Source organism: Rhinolophus hipposideros, assembly GCF_964194185.1.
Source record: "Rhinolophus hipposideros genome assembly, chromosome: 17".
Taxonomy (NCBI): domain Eukaryota; kingdom Metazoa; phylum Chordata; class Mammalia; order Chiroptera; family Rhinolophidae; genus Rhinolophus; species Rhinolophus hipposideros.
The window spans coordinates 58,121,037-58,139,355 of record NC_138063.1 but is presented as its reverse complement, the minus strand read 5'-3'; the positions used below and the strand labels follow the sequence as shown (position 1 = coordinate 58,139,355).

General features: G+C 42.4%; 1 protein-coding gene across 5 annotated transcripts in view; it reads right to left on the bottom strand.

Annotated features, from left to right (window-relative positions):
- The window catches only part of KBTBD12 (kelch repeat and BTB domain containing 12), a 129,863-nt gene extending 124,651 nt beyond the window's left edge, over positions 1-5,212 (bottom strand). For 3 of the 5 annotated variants that reach the window (XM_081078992.1, XM_081078994.1, XM_081078995.1), the window contains exon 1: positions 5,097-5,212. The gene's annotated coding sequence lies outside the window, so the exon portion shown is untranslated. Of the gene's footprint in view, positions 1-2,051; positions 2,233-5,096 lie in introns of all 5 variants that reach the window. The other 2 variants (XM_081078993.1, XM_081078996.1) reach the window with 2 other exon arrangements.
- Positions 5,213-18,319: the final 13,107 nt, after the last annotated feature.

Below are 18,319 nucleotides of genomic sequence, written 5' to 3'. Positions count from 1 at the left end.
CCAGTTCCATCTGATTTCAAACTCTGTACTCTTAACTATTCCCTCTAGTGCAAATGTCAGCAAACTAGGGCTTTGTAGGCCAAGCTGTCTCTGTAGCAACAACACAACTTTGCCATTATAATACGAAAGCAGCCATATACAGTAAATAAACAAATTTGCATGGCTGTATGCCAAGGAAATATTTTATGGATATTGAAAACTTGAATGTCAAATATTTTCAAATGTCATGAACGATTATTCTTCTTTTCATTTTGAAAAGCTATTTAAAATGATAAAATTCATTGCTAGCTCATGGTCTATACACAGGAACGGGCAGCAGTTCAACAACTCCTGCTCTGTTGTAAATAAATCCGTTTTCTAGATATGTCTGGGTGCCTCATCTCCACTTCTCTGCTTAAATCCAGAGAAGGGGAATGGTCAGATTATTATCCTTAAAAGATCATCTGGTTGTCTCCAAGGTTCCCAAATATAAATCAATTTCTTGAATAAATGCTTTATTTGGATGACACTTCTCTGTCCCAAACACTGGCTCCAAAACAATAAAACAACACTTTAAAAAAAAGAAATAACTGTTTCAAACATTCTAAGGAAACATTTATAAATTTTTTAGATGGTATATATATCTGTTAAGTACCTCTTCCTTCCAATGGCCTTTTTTACAACTCCTGAAAGCTACCCTAATTGCTATGGATTTACAGACCAAAAGTATTTACTGATGGAAATCCTAAAAAATACACTTCGAAAACATTCTCAGCATTGTTTCTTGTACATATAAAGTGCATAAAAGATACTGGCATTTTAGGTGGGTGTTTGGATGTGAAATAGTCCTAGGTTTGAATCTCAGTTTAGTCACTTACTTGCTGTAATCCTAAAATTATTTAACCTTTCTAAACCTTGGCTTCTTCATCTGTAAAATGGGGATAATGTATATAAATAAAATAGACTGAGCATGCAACAGAAATTATTGTTAGTTTACAGTGGTGTAGCATGGTGTAGGTCAGAGATTAGAAACATGGGCTTTGCCTTGGGTTAGAGGCCTGGGTTGAATCTTTGCTCTACTATCTAGTAACACAATCAAGTTTCTTAGCCTCGTTCAGCTTTCTCACCTAAGGTTAGTTTTGAGAATTATATAAGAATAGTTGGGAGAAGTAAACAAGGCCATGCATATATATGTAATTTACTTGGTAAAATTTGCATGGTAAAGCTGAGACAGGATACCTGAACAAATAATTTTTCAATAATAAATATGTTTGGGTCCATATACAAACTGCTTATGGGTACAGACACAGCTCAAAAATAAAAGACAGCTGACAGCAACTTTTTCTTTAATGAGGGCATTCTCCTTTCATCAGCAAAACAAAATTATATCAATGTTCTCAATGATATCAATGGGGGGTTATTCTCTGCTCTAATTTAGAGAAGACTGAACTGGTGCATTCATATTAATAATACCCATAATAATGGAGAAAAATGAGTAGGAAAGATAAATATAAATCACAAGAATAAAGCCTAATTACTTTGCAAATCCAAAATGCACTTATACTCATGTCCAGTATATTTCGTTGTAAGAAATGGACTGCTATAAATTTTAATGTGGCATAAAACTGTTAAACTGCCAATGTTTTGCTTTTACAATGTTTAATTTTATCATCTTTACATTATCTTTAAATTTGCTATTTTTTAAAATAACAATTGATATATGACAATGTCTTCATGTTTTGCTAAAGTTAAAAGTAGTTTAAATTCATAGCAGCACTGCTTGAAAAAGCAAACATTTGGGGATAACCTAAATACACATTAGTAGAACAGGTAGACTGTGTTTTCCCGAAAATAAGACCTTGCTGGACAATCAGCTCTAATGTGTCTTTTGGAGCAAAAATTAATACAAGACCCAGCATTCTATTCTATTCCATTCCATTCCATTATTAAATATGACACGGTCTTATATTATAGTACAATAAGACCGGGTATCATATTAATGTTTCTGCGCATGCACACATCAGGTTGGACAATTAAGTTCACAAACTCATCCTAGAAAAAGTGCTACATACCTTATTGCTGAATATCATTATGGTCACCTTCGAAGGATTCCGTTTGGGAAGCTGTGCACCAACACTAGCACCCAGTCCACCCTTCAAAGCAATTTTGGAACTTTTTCTGGAATGGCCATCAGAGCTGCTATCACATGGCCTGAATGTCATCAAAATGTCTTCCTTTCAATATTTCCTTTATCTTTGGGTAAAGAAAGAAGTCATTGGGGGCCAGATCAGATGAGTAGGGAGGGTGTTCCAGTACAGTTATTTGTTTACTGGCTAAAAACTCTCTCACAGTGTCATGTGAGCTGGTGTATTGTCGTGATACAAGAGCCATGAATTGTTGGTGAAAAGTTTGTTTTCGTCTTTTTCACGCAACATTTTCAGCACTTCCAAATAGTGAATTTGGTTAACTGTCCAGTTGGTACAAATTCATAATGAAAAATCCCTCTGATATCAAAAAAGGTTAGCAACAGTGTTGCAACAAGTTTGTGAACTTAATTGTCAGACCTGGCATGCATATACATACATAGAGGGTGCCAAAAATATGTATACACATTTTAAGAAAACTGGATTAAAATTGTAACAATATATACCGATAGCAAAAGATGAATACAAGTCACGTTTGACTTCTGCAATTACAAGAGGTGCTCAAAGTGGTCCAGACACTTCTGATTACGGTGAACTATTGCTTGAGCAACGTTGACCAAAGTGTCCACTTGTGTACATTTTTTGGCATCACCTGATGTATGTATATATATACATATACATACATATATAGAGAGAGAGAGAGACAGAGAGAGAGAAGAGGAAGAGGAGGCGGAAGAAGACAATTTTCTTTTTAACCTGTCAACGTGCAGGCAGCCTAACTAATGTGACTAGAAAACACAAAAGCTTACAAACTGCTTATCCAGTTTCAATGAGAACTGCTTTGGGGGAAAGGCGGAAACAATTCCTTCCTACTCCTGTTTTGATGGGAAAAGAAGTTACTGGATTCCTGAATTAGTGTGTATTTTTCCCCCACATAAATGTTCAGTATGGTGAGTAGGTCTTAATAAGAAATGACAGAGTTGGTAAACAGCAAAGCCTTGAATTTTTATCGATGAAAAATACCAAAGACCTAGAAATGACTTGGACAGGGTTCTGAATTCCAGTCTGTCTAAAAATCCCCTCAACAGACTGGTCGGCAAGCTGAGGAATGTCAACATGATATAAGAAAATGATGTCCCAGTTCCAATGTTAAAAACAAAACCCTTCTGGAAGTTGGTGACTATCATGTATAAAATCACTACCCCATATTTAAAAAAATTATTCCGAGCCTATTTTCACCAACACTACCCTTCATTCAGGGATTATGAGACCCTTCACAATCTGGCATCTCTTAACCTTTCTTGCCTCATTTCCTGACTCTTCTTCCTTACATTTTTCAAACGTTTAGTAGTACTGAACCACTAACAATGCATACATCCTTTTATACCTGAAAAAATATAACTGGCTTTTCAAAATTCAGCTCAGACCTTGAACACAGTGATTGCACTGGTGCTGCAATTCATTTATGTATATGTCTGCCTCTCCTTTCAATGATGAGCATATTGGGGGTGGGAGGGCTCATGTCTTAATCATTTGTGTATTAACACCTGTGTATGATGATGCCTGGCACATTAGAGTTGCTCAATGAGGTTTCTGCAATTAAATGAATGCTTTGCTTAGTCTTAAATTACGAGTTCATGATAAACTTTTACACATGTTAATAAACCAGTATCTTGAAAAAATTTTTTCTACATATAAAAGTTATGCTTGATTCTTCAAGTTGCTATCCTTTTGTTCAAGTTAAATAAATCACCCAGAATCAGAATCATTAACTTGATCTCCTTGCCTATACTTTGTGATACCCACTTCTCACTCCATGTGATCTCAGGAATTTGGTTCCCATCTTAGAGACCAGCTGAAGCCAGAGATCACAAATTGGCTGCTCACAGACCTTTCTTTTTCTATTTCCTTTTTTGTAAATTAGTTGTCAACAAAGTTGAAACATTCTAGTATCTACTGAAAATAATGGAAGATGTGGCAACAGTGGGTCCTTAATTCCCATGGCAACAACAGTGTGAAGGACCTGTGTGATCAGTTGCCATCTCTCAGATGGCACATCTACTCTCCCATTCCCTAGCCCACATTATCGCCTCTTGATACCTGAGTATCAGTTATCGTTTATAATTCTTCTTATGCTGTTGCTTTTCTACCCCTGTCCTTGTAGTTATCCTACAGCCATTTAAGTTTGTGAACCCTGGTTTGTACCATTACATCCCAGACCCTGATTTGTTGCAGCATCATCATCTTGCGTAGAAAATAGCTTAGAGCACCTGTGCCACCTTAAATGCACTCTGAGTCTCCCACTAGTACTGACAAATGCCTGATTCATTTAATAGTAAAAATCATCTCCTGCACTAGGGATTTCATAACGGGCCACGGGTATAGATGATAAATTTAAATAAGAGAGGCTTCATTTTTCCTTCCTTCGAGGAGTTCACAATGCTTTGCATTTTCACCACGCTTTATTCTTTTCAAAGAACCTTAATATGCATTAGTTCTGCGTAAGAACCGTGTGGAGGGCGGAGCGGTGGATTCAAGGTAATTATATTTCGGCCTTTAACGTTAAGAGTGTTGCCGGGAGATACATTTGATGTTAACTGAAGTTTTGGTAAGTGCCAGGCACTACTCAGGATTCTAAGAGACGACCAGGAGTAGAAAGAGTGTTCTACATTTCTGGAGCTTACAGTCTCGTGAGGGAGGCTGATCGAGTGCTACTTAGTTCAGAGAAGAACAGCACGAAGGCTATGAAGGCGAATAATGCGACAGAAGGCGGAGACAGCGCTGCTCTGCCGAGCTCGCGTCTAGGAGGAGGCGACTTACTAAACAGAGCCCTGCCGGCAGGCTCTGGCGCCAGGACCGCCTGACTGCCCCCGATTCCGGGCCGCGATCTTTGTCCCTCCGACTGTCCCTACAGCTAATAAAAGGCTCCGACGCCCGCGTTTCCCCGTCGCTCTGTTACACCCTGTTACTTACCGAGTGCTGCTCGCTCCGCAGGGGCCGCCGGCCGCCGGGCCTGGTGACCCTCCCGACGCTCCAGTGGCCGGAGGGCGCAGGGGCCGCGGGGCGGGGCGGGGGTGGGGCGGGGGCGGGCGGGGCGGGAGTGGGGCGGGGCGGGGGCGGGGGCGGGGCGGGGCGGGGCGGGGGCGGGCGGGGGTGGGGCGGGGGCGGGCGGGGTGGGGCGGGGGCGGGCGGGGTGGGGCGGGGGCGGGCGGGGCGGGAGTGGGGCGGGCGCGGGGCGGGGGCGGGGCGGGGGAGGGGGCGGGGCGGGAGTGGGGCGGGCGGGGCGGGGGTGGGGCGGGCGCGGGGCGGGGGCGGGGCGGGGCGGGGCTGACTGCCCCGCGCTGCCTAATGCGGTCCCGGCCCAGCCGTACGGAAATAGACGGCTCCGCGAGCGCGCTGGCAGCAACCCCGCGGTGACAGGTGCTTGCTCCTGGCACCCAGGCGGGTTGCGGGTGGGGGAACCTTGTAGCACAAGCTCCGGGAACCGCTCTGGGCCTTTGCAGGACCTTCTGGTGCTGCTTCCAGACTGAGACTCTCGGGCTCCGAAGGCGTTCTGCGCCTGCTGCAGGCTTCCCGGGCTGCCCTCCCGGCCCCATCAATGAATGTCGGCCGGGAGGGGGCGAGGATACGTTTTGTGTTGTTTTTTTTAAATCTGGAAATCGGATTTTTAAAAATGACTAATCTATCCATTTAATCCTTTTTAAAAATGCAAAACGACCCAAAACCCCTATGTGTGGTGTCATTGAATGTGGCCCTGTAAAAGGGTTGCCAGATACAATACCAACATACAGTTAAATGTAAATTTGGGGTAAACAACTGTCATTCGGGGACTCTGGTCCCGCTCCCCACACCAGAACACAGGATATAGTGAGGACAAAAAGGAACACCAACGGGGCCATAGATAGGGGAGTCACACCACTATAGTCTCGCTGGCGGCTGGGTTGGAGATAGGAAGCAGTAGCCACACAATCTGCAATCTGCCAGCTGCTTCTCTGCCACCTAACCAACTCCCTTGCTAGCTGCAATCCACACTTGCTAGCTCAGCCTCGGGTGTTATATTAGTGGTCAGTGGCTCACTGGTTACAGCTCATGGCCAACTTGTCACAGCTGACGGCCATCTACTACCCGAGGCAGCACCCTTCCACGAGAGGCCAAGAGCCTGGAAACTGCTCTCTGGGACTCTGTCCCCACAACAGCCAATAATTTTTTTTTTAGTATATGTCCCAAATATTTCATGGTTGTGGGGACAGAGCCAGGAGTGCAGTTTCCAGACTCTCGGCCTCACATGGAAAGGTGCTGGCTCAGGTAATAAATAGCCATCAACTGTGATTGGATGGCCATCAGCTGTAACCAGTGAGCCATTGGCCACTAATGTAAGTGCCATGACTACGCTAGCAGAAAAAATGGTGGCTGAGCAAGCAAGAGAGGATTGCAATTAGCACAGAGGATTGTAGCTAACAAGTGGGGTTGGATGCCAGAGAGAAGTGGACTGCGCGTTGCGGACAGTGTGGTTCCTGCTTCCTGTGTCTCCAGCCCAGCCGCCAGCAAGAATATAGTGGTGTGACTCCCCTATCTATAAATAGACAACCAGCTATTTCTCCAGCAATATGGGTTTATTCAGGAACAACAACAAATTGCAATTTGTTGACACTTAGTCTAATGGCAAACCATTTGCAAGTCCAAAGGAGAGGACCATTCTTTTATTTTGGGGGGGGCAGTTCAGAAGGGCTGTTGTAAACAGAGTCTATTGTAGGAAATTGAGAGTTGGAAGTGTAGTTGATTTTCATTGGCTGAATTGTAAGTCTCTCGTTGATGAATTGTTGCAAGGTAAAGGTAAGATCCTCCTTCTTCCTTCCTGCTGGAGTAGTAGAGTAGAAAAACATCTTCCTGTTGGAGATGGAAAGTATTATCTTCCTGTTTGGGGTAATTGAGGATGAGCAGTAGGGCATGAGAGCTCCCCCTGTTGGCCGTCCCAACTCCAATTTAAATGAGGTTTCTGTTTACTAATTTTCATGCTAGTATGTGGATGAGACAGTAGTATTAGGTCAGCTAATTTAAAACAAAACAAAATTTGTGTTTGGCAGTGGCAACACTGCCAATTTAAAAAAATCTTACACAAATTTATTACAGTTTTGGAAGGCAGAAGTCCGAAATGGATCTCGCTGGGCTAAAGTCAAGGTGTCCCAGGGCTACATTCATTTCTGGAGACTCTAGGGGAGAATCTGTTTCCTTGTCCTTTCTAGCGTCTATTAACTGTCATTACTCTCTAACTCATTGCCCCCTCCTCCATCTTTAAAGCCAGAAAGAGTTTTCCTTACATTCCATCACATTGACACTAACTCTTCTTTTGCTTCCCTCTTCCATGTCTTTTTTTTATTGTGGTAAAATATATATAACAAAATTTATCACTTCTACATTTATATATGTAACATTTATATATAACATATATAACACATATATAAACATTTAAAACAAAATGTATTTCCTATTGGTAAGTAAAGTTCCTTAAAACATTTTAGATGCTCTACTATCAATCTTTGCATGGATTTGTATTTACATGTACATATTACAGTTATTTGGGGAAACTCCTTTCTCCCTCTCCCACAAACATCTCTTTGATCTGTTAACTCCATTTAGCTCCTTGTACAATGGTTTCTATTCCTGCTTCTGATTTTGTTTACCAGATGTTTGTGTGAAGCTAATGAATCTTTCTCAGTCAGCTTGCTTTGAAGGCCCTGTTTGATTTCCTGTTTGGCTACTTTACTTCACCTCTTTCATTTGTTTCTGGAGAAAGTGGGGCACGATGTGAAGAGCTGGGGCTTGGGATCCAGAGGCCGTGTTAATTAGAATGTGGGCTCTCACTCAGGGCTCTCATTCTGGGCTCTCACTCAGAGTCAATTCTCAAAATATCCATTTGTCAAAGGATTAATCAAAGATACTGATTTACTGAAAACTTGTTTTAAGGAATATGCTTCTTGAATATATTATATATGAATACATTCTTTACTCAGCATGATTTACTGCTCCTTTTCTACTGCTACTCCTTCTTGCTTCTTCACTCTCTCTTTCATGTTTTCTCTTTCTGCACAAGCTTCATTTTCAGCCTTCACTTTCTTAAAATGTTGAGTTGTTTTCTGTATTCCTTTAGGCATATTTTTCCATTTTGGTTTGATTTATTCCTTTATTCTGGCCCCTTGAAGCTATGTCTGGCTCCCTTTTATTGTGATTTACCTCTGGGCAGCTTTTCCTTGACACAAATCCACACATCCACTCCCACCCCATATCGTTCCCACCTCTTAAAAGAAAAGTACACATATTAGAAATACTATTCCTCCACAACACATTTTGGTTCTTATCTTGAGCTGTATGTATAACTTGGCTTGAGCAGTCTCTTGATTAGAAAAAAATCAGGCTTCTAGATGAAAAAACAAGCAACTAACCTGATTATTTCAAACTTCATTCAATCCCTAAAACAGCCAGCCACAGAATGATAAATGAATACACACCAGTGGTATTGGCTTTCTTTTCCTTTCCATGTCTTCATTCTTACTATCCTATTGCAGTTCTTCTGCTGTATCTAATTGTGTGTAGAGTGATTTTCCCCCCCAAATATTAGCTGTTTCTTCCCACCCTCCTTCTTTCATCATTTATTTCCTTATGATGCTTTCCTCCTTTATGCCATTTCAAAAAGTTACACTGCTCCAGGCTTATTGCCTCAGGGGGAGATCAGGACAACAGAAAACCGAGGTGGTGAGTTGGGGGCATAGAAGAAATGTTTCTCTTCTGATTCCAGAAGTCTAGGCCCTTTTAGGAAAGTAATGAATTATTGGCATGCGTAAAACATTTAGGAGAAAACCTAAATTAGAGCAATGGATCCCCTTCTCTAACTATAGAGAAGAGGGAGGGTCTCTGAAGAAGTAAAGTGGAAAAACACCTACGTCTTGTTTGGCTAGACTAAATGTGGGAAGGTTTTGAGGACCTGAGAAGAGACGGAGCTGATGTGTCCCTCTCTGAGCAGCGTTGCAAGGAGGCAACCAGAAGCCAGAGGTTGGAAATGACTCTGGTGTCTTAGTGAGGGCTCCAGAGAGACATTTTAGAGACTTGCGTGTTCCCAAGGCCTTGACACAGAAGAGAGAGCCAGGTGCCGATGGGTACAAGGCGGAGCCCTCAAATGACCAAGGACGTAAGGGCAAAGGACCTCTCCATGGGTGTCAGCACAGACAGATGACAGACATCAAGTACCAGAAGGCCCAGCCTAACTCTAATGCCTTGGTAAGGTCCACCTCCCACTCCCTCAACTCTGGGGGAAAGGGAAGATTTAGCCATCCTGGTGACATGAGGACTTCAACTAGAACTTGCTTCAATAAAGTTTTATTTCATGTACACTGTAGTTTGCGGACTATAGAGATGAAGAGCTTGACATAGTACAAAGTCTTATGCGAAAAAATGAGCAATAGCAGAAGTGGCTTGTCCCCCTCTATGGGGGACGAGGTATGCAAAACCTAGAGATTTTCTTTCCAACTAGTTTCAGCAAGCAATAAAGAGCAACTTGAAAGAGAGAGATTAGAAACAGGAAGTGAATTTATCACTACCATACTGTGTAGTTGACTTATATCTTTTTTCTATTGTTGGTCCCCCTCTCACCCTAAAATGTGAGCCTACTAAGGGCAGGGATTATGTCTGTCTTGCTCACTAGTGGATCCTTAGCACCTAGGGAACTGCCTGACACAAAGTCAGTGCTCAATAAATATTTGTGCAGTGAATGAACAAATGAGTAGGTCACAGTTCTTAGTTGCAGAGAGTACAGTTCAGTATGGGTAGTCTGGGAGTGCCACAGAACAAGGCTTGAATGTCAGAGTGCTGGGTGGGGTCAGTGTGTTCTGGGGCAACATACCGTATTTGCCGGCGTATAAGACGACTGGGCATATAAGACGACCCCCTAACATTTCCACTCAAAATACAGAGTTTGTTATATACTCGCCGTATAAGACTACCCCCTCTTCTGCACACCTTCCACACACCAAATAACTTTTAGTTTAAAATTTGCATCATACTTCTTTCTTTTGGCTGGTGCCATGATAGGGATGATAGGGGTTTGACTGGTCGACATTTTCTATGCTGTACTGTACAATGGTGCAGTATTGTGGTTGGCTGTTGGCTGTATACAAAGCCTGATTTGATTGGTCCCTGCTCCCTGTTTGCCCGCCCTGTCACTATAGCAGTCTGGTCCACCCTGCATCAGCATCTCCCTGGGACCTCACTAGTGCGCAAGTGCGAGCTCTTCAACATTCTAACAGGCACCATGATAGCGCAAAATCGCGAATCTTCAATGCATATGTAAAGAAATATACGGTAACCCGAATTTACCACACGCAAAATCGCACACAGCTGACCATACACCCAGTATGGTATCCCGATTCGCGATTTTGCGCTATCATACTGGGTGTATGCTCGGCTGTGTGCGATTTTGCGAGTGTGGTAAAATCGCATAACAGCAAAATCGCATAACAGCCGAGCATACACCCAGCAGCGCTGCTGATGCCTGAACGGTATGTGGAATGAAGTGGGCGGGCATCGGGAGGCCACTATGGCACGGGGCAAGCACTATGGGCAGTCTATCTGAAGTGTACCTGGCGTATAAAACGACCCCCCCACTTGGAGGCATATTTTTCGGGGCCAAAAAATCGTCTTATACACCGACAAATACGGTAGTCAAAAGAAATACCCCCCCCCACCTGCTGCACTGTTCTTGTGAGGGGATGGGCCTTCAGCAACTTCCACAGCTGTCTCAGACTCTCCCTTCACAGAGCTTACTAGAGGGCTTTAATTCACCTCCATGTGACTTGACTCACCTCCACCTCCAGATGTTCTGTGGGTGCCTTTGATTGACAGAAGCCAGGTCATACATCTGTACCCTGGCTTTAAGAAAGTGTAGGACATGGAGCTATAAGAAAAAAATGTTTTACATTTTTCCAGCTCCTTTAATTGGAGGGTGGAATGTTGTTGCCACATCCTGAGGTTCGTGGGTTGTGAAAAACTAAATTACCACCACCTGAGAGGGCCAAAGGTAAGTGGCATCCTAAACAGAGTTAGGGTGGCCTGTGGGTGATAGTTCCAAAGAGCACAATTGAAGAGATTGGGAAGTGAAGGAGTAGTGGAGAATTGGGTTAAGAATAAGCAAATAACACTAAATGGTGATGGTGTGGTAGAGAATAGAAGTCTGGGGGCTGGGAGGATCGAACTTGAATATTGACTTCCAAAATAAGGATGGCAGGCCTGGCATGTTTAGTCTCAATCCCTGGTGTGTGTGTGTGTGTGTGTATGGAAGGGGCAGGGTATTAGTGCCTGCAGCTTTGGGTGCAGCACTTGTGGGAATGGGAGTATGGGAGTTCCAGCAGTTGCAGCACCTTCATTTATTGTCCTTATTGGCTGTGCTGGTCTGAAGAGCTCAGAGGATTGTTGCCTATCATCCTATAGAGCTTCATATTGTTGCCATGTGCATATGCCTGTCATATTTTACCACCAAGCCTGAAAGCTCCTGCAGGCCAAGAGCTCTGTCCTGTCCATCTTTGTGGCCCACTCACATGCCTTGCTCAGGCTCTCCACAGAATAAATGGTCAGGGAATGTTCACCAATTTGGGTGATCAAGTGGGAAATCTAGTAAATGACAAGGAAGGTGGCCCTGATGGTAGGACACTAAGTGTCTTAATTTGGCTCTGCTCCTGAAGGCCACATGATCTCAGATGCTTGGAGTATAATAAGTATATCAGTAAGTAACTCAGTTACTTACTTACTGAATAAGTAACTGAATAAGTAACTGAGTAAGTAACTCAGATTCTTGGAGTGTAATAGCCAGAATGGTAATGTATCTGCTTCACACCCAAGTTATTAGGATAATGAAATAGTAGAGCTAATAGGTGTGAAACTATAAACTATGATAAACTATAAATTTTGATAAACTATAAAGTAATTTGAAGTCATTTTCCCCTGATGAAGTATGTGTTATTAAGTGGAAACTGCTTCCCCCCAAAATCTTGAAAATGCAACAGGAAGCCATCTCTTATTGACAATATTTATTGTATCCTGTCTTGAGACAGGGATAGGGACAGATAGGGACCATATTTCTTTTAGAGGCTGTTTCACTTTAAGAATCCATCACAGGGATGCATGGAAAAGGGAGTCATTCTCTGTCTGCTTAGTCATGTTTTCCCACTTTTGTGATGATAAACCATGCTCAGACAGCCCAGCCTCCAGGTTGTCAAGACTGTGCACAAACTAATCTAATAGATTTGAGGATTTTTTTTAAAGTCATGAACCTTCTGGGAACCACATTTCTCTCCATATCCCAAGATTATTTCATTTTCCCCAGCAATAAAGTCCTCAAATCCTGAGTATATGAATAATCAAATCTTGTTTTAGGCAGAGTCCAAGTAGTTTCTCAACACAGGCAAGACTAATTGTTATTGTTTGTTGCATTATTAAACAATGACCAGTATCTTATATGCTGTGTAAGTTAAGATACATAGGTTGAACGGCTCTAACAAAGAATTTGAATGATAGTTCCCTAAAGAAGAAAGAAGTTAATTTTTCTTCCATGCATAATTACAGAAAGTGAAGAAGAAATGGAGCAGTGTGAGAGTTCTGCTGCAGTAATCTCAGGCCTCAACGTTTCATTAACATAATAAAATGAGGAGAGAGAAGATGATGAGATGTAGACTGAACAGATCTAGGAAGGAACAGAAGCCCAAGTGGAGGCGGCAGAAACACCGGCAGGCTTTACTGGGGTGCACAGAAATCAACTCCTTAACTGCAAGGAAGTGTGAGATTGAAAGAAAGGGGGTTTGTGATAATGCCTTTGGTGCACTGAAGGGCTGACAGGCAATTCGAGCTCTGAGAGGAAGCTATCTAGAATGAAGCTGGGGAGGATCTCTTAAAGGACTGAAGGGCTCACCTCTTCCGAAGAATAGGAAATGAATGGAAATCTAAATATGTTTCATAAATTAGCACACAGTTGTATTTGTAAATGACTAAATCCCTTTCTCCAAATCCCATAAAGACAGCTGTGCAAGAAATGACAGACTGCTCTGCCTCACGAACATCAGTGCTGTTTCCATCCCATCCTCTCCCAGCTCATGCTGCTGGAGGTCTGATTGTCTCACAGCAGGCGGTTATGCCTGTGCTGTGGGGGTTATAAAGGGCTTGCAGTTTTCATAATGCCTCTTGCTCATTTTCTCATTTAATACTCATGCCACCCAGAAGCATGCTGAGTCTCACTATGGCAAATGGTGAATGACAGGGTGGCACAGTGAGCATGTGAGGGACCGGCCATGGAACCCCTGCCCTCTAAATCCATATCTGTTATACCAGCTGCCTCATCATTCTACTGATTATTTTTCCTTTTCATCTTTAGATAGCCCCCAAATGCAACAAGTGGGTCTTCTACTGCCTTGTCTCAATAGAATTTAATAGAGGAAGGCTTTATGACACTGTACTAGATAGAGTTCTCCCCCTTCCTCTACTGTTATAGAAATTCATATATTGGAGTCCTAACTCTCAGTAACTCAGAATGTGAACCTTAGTTGAGATAGGGTCTGCACGGGTGTGATCAAGTTAAAATGAGGTCATTAGGGTGGACCTCTGGGATTCACATACTTGGAAGATATTTATAGAAGAATCTATTTCTAAATATTTTACAAATATATTATAAAATTATATTATAAAAATATTATAAAGGTTATAAAACATTCTCCTGCTGTGTTTTCTAGTAGTCTTTTGTCTTTATTTTTTACATTTAGATTTTAATCCATCTAGAATCGATATGGTGAGAGTATCCATCTGTCGTGCGGGGCGGCAGGTGGGCTCTCAGCTCCCACTCCCCACATAAGAACGCAGGACATGGTGAGGCCAAAGAGGAACACCCACGGAGCCATAGGTAGGGGAGTCAAACCAATGTATTCTCGCTTGCGGCTGGGTTGGAGGAACAGGAAGCAGGAGCCACACTGTTCGCAACCTGCTGTCCACTTCTCTGCAATCTGCAACCCACACTCCTCCGTGCTAACTGCAATCCGTGCTTGCCAGCCCAGCCACCATCTTCTTGCGAACCCCCATTTTTTCTGCTAGCGTAGCCATGGCACTTATATTAGTGGCCAATGGCTCACTGGTTACAGCTGATGGCCAACTAGCCACAGCTGATGGCCATCCAATCACAGTTGATGGCCATTGACTACCTGAGCCAGCACCTTTCCATGTGAGGCCGAGAGCTTGGAAACTGCTTTCTGGGGTTCTGTCCCCACACCATCTTTTTCCTAAATGGCGCAGTAGTTTTGCCACCACCATTTATTAATAATTCATGTTGTTCCTCGTAACTTGAAATGTTACCTTAATCATAAACTAAATTCCAGGGTATACTTGGACCACTTCCTGGACTTCCTATTCACTCTCTTCATTTCAAATTTCTGCCTGCATGTGTATCATTACCACTCTGTTCTCATTGGTACATCTTTACATTATGCTTTGCTAATAGCAAGAGCCAACATCCCTTAATTACATTCTTTAAAAAATTCTAGCTTTTCTTGACCACTTATAGTTTATGTTTTTCTCTTTTGAAAACATTGTTCATAGAAAACTTTATGGAAAAGTAGTAAACTAATTCAAATTATACCTAAAAGAATAACAACAACAAAACCCCTTCGACAAGCCTGTTCTAGAACACTATGGCAGGTATTTATTTAGCTAAGTGAACACACTATTTCCTAAAAGGAATCATCTTTCTTTCTTTCTTTTTTTTTTTTTTAAAGATTTCATTGGGGAAGGGGAACAGGACTTTATTGGGGAACAGTGTGTACTTCCAGGCCTTTTTTCCAAGTCAAGTTGTTGTCCTTTCAATATTAGCTGTGGAGGATGAAGCTCAGCTCCAGGTCATGTTGCCACTGAGCCATCCGGGAGCTCAGCGGCAGCTCAGCTCAAGGTGCCGTGTTTAATCTTAGTTGTAGGGGGCGCTGCCCACCATCCCTTGCGGGATTCAAGGAATTGAACTGGCAACCTTGTGGTTGAGAGCCCATTGGCCCATGTGGGAATCGAACCAGCAGCCTTCGGAGTTAGGAGAACGGAGCTCTAACCGCCTGAGCCACCGGGCCGGCCCTCATCTTTCTTTTTTTATAACTTCATTTGATGCTTTGGCTATTTATAGACAGCTTTTCGTGTCAATAAACATAGTGGTGAAATTTGGTAGATCAATAATGTAATTAAATATAGCTAGTTTGTAGTTTGAGCCATCCAGATATTCAGCTGTTTCCTCTTCATTTCTCCTCCCACTGATTAACTGAAGAACTCTGTTCCCTTTTTCAAGGCTACCCATATCTCATTAATTAACAAACATCCTAATCTGAAAAGAGCAGCTTCTTTAACCCAAACTCACAACTTCCTAGCAGTGTTTTACAACTCCCTAGCAGTTTTTCGCAGATGGCTATGGACGGTAAGATTTAAGATAACATTGAGACACCTGAGGGGTCGGAATGAGAGAAAAAAACCATAGGCAGTCAGGGACAAGGCCATGGTGGAGGAGATTAAGGTGAGAACCATAACAAAGCCACAGGAAATAACTTTAATAGCTCCCAAGGCCATTCAAACTGCAGAGCCCACCAAAACTATCAGCTCAGGTGTAGGGCGGAAGGGCCAATCAGCTTGTAGTTAACAATTTCAAACTGCAGAGAACTTGCGCAGTCTGAAGAGATGTGGTAATAGCCTCTTGTCAATCACAGGTGTCAATCAAGTGGTCCCACACTTGGCGAGGAACAGCCCATCCACTATAAAACTCCTAGGCTCCTGGGAGCAGGGCCCCCTCCTCTCCAGCCTTGTCTTTGCTGGGGGCCCATTCCAAACCCTTTGGAGTGTACTTTCTCTTCTAATAATGGCCTTGAGCCACAGATTTCTGCTCGGACCCACAGTTAGCTCTTTGAAATGTAGTTTTTCTTCTAATAAACTGCTTTTTCACTACTTGACCTCGGTATCTTATTCAATTCTTTGCTCCAGATGTCAAGAACCTGGATATTTCATGGAGAAGGGCCCACTCTCTGGTAACATATTTTGGCAAACCAGCTAGGAGTAGCCCACCGCTTTTCTGCCGCCTGGCTCCACCCAGCTACCCTCACCCCTCCACTCCACCCCGCCCCCCTCACCCCACCCCCCACCCGCAGCTCGGCGCTGCAGCAGCAGCCAAGAGGAGGGGGCTGCAGGAGCGTGCCTCCTGAGCCCCGGGCCACCGCCCTGCGCCAACCGGCCACAGCCGCCACTGCCAGGCCTCCGAAAGCGGCGCCCATGCTGCCACAGCCACTTCTAAACCCACTTTTCTAGCTTACACTTCTGTGTCATCTTTCTTTTGCCCAACCTGATGGTCCTGGGGGGCATTTCAGTTCAAATCCTCTCTGCGGATCTGCGGAGAGCTTTCCTCTTGCACTAAAAAGTCTTACGCTTTTGTCTTACGCTTTTGCAATAAAACTGTGCTTAAATCTGGCTCTCCAGATCTGCGTTTCCACTCTTTGGTAACAGTGGGATCACGTTACTGGGAAAATACATCCGGATCCTAATTCCAGAAGACCCCAGGAGATAACTTCTCAACTATTACCCTGAGGCCTGCTTTCCTTTGTTGTCTCCCATTTACCTGCCTATAAAACCTCTTAATCATTTTGGCTCGGGGAAGGTAATTTTTTAGACGTTAGTCTGCCATCTTCCCTAACTGCCGGCATCTAGAATAAAGGATGCTTTTCTCCTCACCAACCCTTGTCACTCTAGTGTTTCGGACTCTTTGCGTGGCAAGCGGCCCTGAACCTGGGTTCGGTTGCAATAAGTCACAATTTGTGGTGTGTGCATGCATGGAACAGAATGCATCAGAATTTGCTTAACTGTTTTTCACTGACGGTCATTTCAGTTTTTTTTACTTTTTTTTTGTAATTGTAAGTACTGTGATGAATATCTTTGTGCATACAGCTTTTTGAACTTCTGATGATTTTTTTCTTCTGATGGAGTCTTAGAAATGGAATTTCTTGGGCAAAAGTGTGCATTCTTTATACTCAAAATACTTACCAGCAGCGTGCACCCACAGGGTGTTGGGGTATCTGTTACCTGTGTCTTAGCCAACACCAGCTTTGGAAGTGTTTTACATCTGCGCTGTTCTGTTAGGGAAATGTTATCCTGTTTTTATTTTCATATTTTATTGTTAATAAAGTTGGATTTCTTTTCATATGATTGTTGTCTATACTCTTTTATAATTTTTCTTGTCTAACTTCTTTGCCAATTTTTCTTTTATAGCGTTGCTTTATTTTATTATTGGTTTATTTGAGGTTTGAAATATTAATGACATTAACTTTTTTCCTGTAATGCATTACAATTGTTCTTCCTCTCCCCCTTTGTCTTTGAACTCGATGAAATTTTTAAAAGTTCTGTTGTTTTCTGGGTTTTACAATATGGTTATAAATATTTTTTTTTCCATTCCAAGATTATTTTAAAATGCATCAATTTTTCTTCCAATGTGATTATAGTTTTTCTTAATTTAAAAATCTTTAAGTTTTAACCCACTTGGGATTTATTTTGGCATAAAAAGTGATGTGGGGATCCAGGTTTTGTTTTTTTTTTCTTCTGAGTGTTGAGCTAGTTGTTCCAATCCCATCTGGAATGTTTTGATTTGAATTTCTAACTTTCTCTTATACAAAATTTCTTTATTTACTTCTGTGCATTTCCCCACTCGCTTATTTTCCTACTGGGCTGTTTATCCTGTTTCAGTAACATTCTACTTTAATTTCTATAGCTTCATAATATTCTTTAATGCGTGCTAGAGTAAATTTCTCTTCTTTTTCAATATTTCCTTGACTATCCTTACATATCTACTTCTTGAGTTCAATTTTAGAATCATTTTGTCAACTTTCCAAGAAAAGTCACTTTGTAATTTTACTTAGAATTGCAAAAGTACAATATATTAATTTGGGGAAACTAAATACTTTTAGAATCTTGAGTATTCTGTCGAAGATCCACAGGTACCTTTCCTTTTGTTGGCATCTTTTGTTGTCTCCCTTGGTAGTGTTATTTGTCTGTTCATGACAAACACCTCTAGTTCTTGGCCTGGGTAAATCTCACTGAGAGGCAGTACATACTACAGACACAAGCCTTGTGTTATGCACCTTAGAGAAAATTTAAGACATTTT